Here is a 3,049-nt window from a genome sequence, read left to right as displayed (position 1 = left end):
ACACAATTTGGTAAAATTTATGTGGACTTTTTGTTTACATTAACAATCTCCTCCCACAACATTTTAATCACTACAGATTTGAATTCCTTCTTTACCATTTTCATGCAAATTATTAGAAGTCCTTTAATTGACAATAGTCATTGGTTTGTTTTCTTTTTCCTATCACTTTTAATTCCTGGTATTACAGTTATCACCAAAATGTCCTTTAAAAAGTAAAAGAAAAAGTAGGTCATTGTAAGATATTACTGTAAAACATTCAGTAGGAAAATCCAACACATTGAACACTTCACTAGCAAGTCTAATATTTTCCTATTTCCTTTATTCAGCATACTTAGGTGTTCAAAGTAATTTGCTAACAAAATGTCTGTTACAGTTAGATACAGTAAGTTAGTCTGTAATTAGGAGGTATAGTACCTCACCAGGCTTAATTAGGAATGCCTGCCTTTGATGTATTTCCTAGATAAGAGAAGGCAACTTGCATTAGGGGAGACGTTCAAAACGTCAACTGGTAGAATGCACACAATACCTGTGTAACAGCAATCAATTCATCAACCACTTTTCCATGATGACTTTGTCAACTGTTTGTTCATTAGTTTCTCATGCACACACAGCAGACAGATACCAAATCATAACAAATGCCAGCTATTACTGGATAGGAGGGACAATGCAAATAAGACTTCCAAATAAAAAAGAGGAATGTAAAAAATAAATAAAAATTTAAAAATCTAAACTTTTTCCTGGTGATAAAGACTTTCAGATTCCAGAACCCCAAAATTTCATTTTAAAAACTTATTAAAAAATTACTGCAATAATTTATTATTACTAATTCTGTTCTATTGATGGACCTTGTATTAATGCCATTAATCTTTATTTTCATCATCACCATCATATTTACAGAATATTCTACTGAAAGAAGCTCAAAATAAATGGAAATGGTTCTTTCAAAACGAAAATTTTTAGAAAGTATACTCTTTAAAATTATGATGTTTATAAACTGATTTGGTGGATAACTTTTTAATAGAAAATTCCCTCAATAGATTTAGCACAGGGTTTAACTTGAAAAGCATTTTAAATATAACTTTTTAGAAAATATATTTACTACCAAACCCAAATTACTGGGCTGGCCAGTTAGCTCAGTTGTTTAGAGCACAGTGTGGGTAAAACCAAGCTCAAGGGTTCAGATCCCCATACAGGCCAGCTGACAAAAAAAAACCCAAAATACCCCTAAATTACTATAATTCATAATTTATTCAGATTACTGCAAATTTACTTAGGTAGTTGCTCTAACCCAGGTCTTGTTCATCATATCATTACCACAACATAGCAACACTGTCCACTTAACTAAGGATGAAACATAACAAGCTCTGAAAATTTAATGAGCTCTGTTCTGTTAAGTAAGTTTGAAGGACAAAAGGCTGTTGTTATTGAGTGTGCATGTGTGTTTGTTTACAAATGATAACTGACAATTATGAAATGATTATTTTCAAACTTAAGATTTCAAAATTAAGAATTCTCAAGTATCCCTGCTAGGAGGGAAGAGAAAAAACACGGAATGTTTTAATACACAAGTTACTAATAAGCCTCATTTAACCACAGAATGTGACTTTTATCTTCTCCTACTAACACCTTCTAGCAACTATCTAAGCCAAATTTTACTCCTTCTGTCTTATGTGGTGACTAATCAGAAATGAAAATGACATATTCTAAATCCCAGAAGTTTAAAAGAAGAAGCCCAAGAAGCATGAATAATCAAAAAATCCTAACTAAATCCTAAACAAACTAGTAGTGGCCACAGTTTACTAAGTTCTAAGGACAGGTCTATTTCATTCTCCTCCTTTATTTTTAGGCTTTAGAAACAGGGTATGCATTTTTTCAGTAAGAAGGAAAATAGAGGATCTTACTACCTAAGACTAATGGAAAAGGTGTTCACCTTCTCCTTGATGGCGGTGTTTAATACAGTTTAAAAAATTGCAACCATCACCATTTGTATCAACTTCTCTGCCAAACTCAAAATATAATTCACCTTCCTAACTTTTTCAGCAAAACCTCCTCCTTCCAAGAATGAGGCCTAAAATATACATTTTAAAATATAAAGTCATTCTGACACATACATTCCAGTCATTTGCTATACTGCATAGGTGGCATCATAAGCCAGAGACCTAAAGCAAATTCTGCATCTCTATACATTCAATTCAACCGAATAAACATTCATTAAATGCAGTGGTTAAAAGGAGAGGCTTTGCACCAATGATGTATCCTTTAGCCAACTATGTACTAGCAGCTGTTTATTAAATAAATGAAATGAGACATTCATAAAAAATAAATAAATAAAAGCAGAGGCTTTGGGATCAGAGAGACATGGGTTTCAAAAGTTACTCAGCCTTTTATTAACTATGTAAGCTTGAACAATTTACTTAACTTCCTTGAGCCCCAGTTTTCTCATTTACAATATTGGAATAAAAAAATTATTATTGTGAAGATTAAATAGAATAATGTATGCAAAGTTCTTAGCACTCTGCTTCCTGACCCCTAGAATATGTAGAACTTCTACCCACTGTAGGAGCCTTTGCACCATGTTGGTTTGTTGTGGTGGTTTTATTTAACATATATTTATATTTATTATATATGTAAACATATATTTAATTCTACTTTTTCTTCTTTCCTTTTTCATTCATCTACTCTTTTTCTTATCTTTTTTGGTTTTTTCCTCTTCCCACCTCCAAATCTTTTTTTCCCAAGTGATAGGAGACAAAAGAATATGGTGACAATGAGGAAAGTTGGTAGAATAGTATTCAGAATTTGAAGGAAAATGGCACTTAATTAATCCCCCATTAATCTCTCATTCCTCTTCCCTCAATCTACCATACACACTTACACATACTAACACACACTAAGCACTTGGCCCTAATTCAGTCAAATGACTCTGAGTGGCATAAGACTATAATAAGCTACAACGCTGGCCTATATATCAAAATGACAAAGTCTGAGTTACTAATTTTGCATCTGTGTATGTCAGCAGACTTAAACCTTTGGCTCTACTACTTTTTAT

This window comes from Cynocephalus volans, chromosome 9 (assembly GCF_027409185.1).
Source record: "Cynocephalus volans isolate mCynVol1 chromosome 9, mCynVol1.pri, whole genome shotgun sequence".
NCBI classification, from domain to species: Eukaryota; Metazoa; Chordata; class Mammalia; order Dermoptera; family Cynocephalidae; genus Cynocephalus; species Cynocephalus volans.
This window is presented reverse-complemented; position numbering follows the sequence as displayed.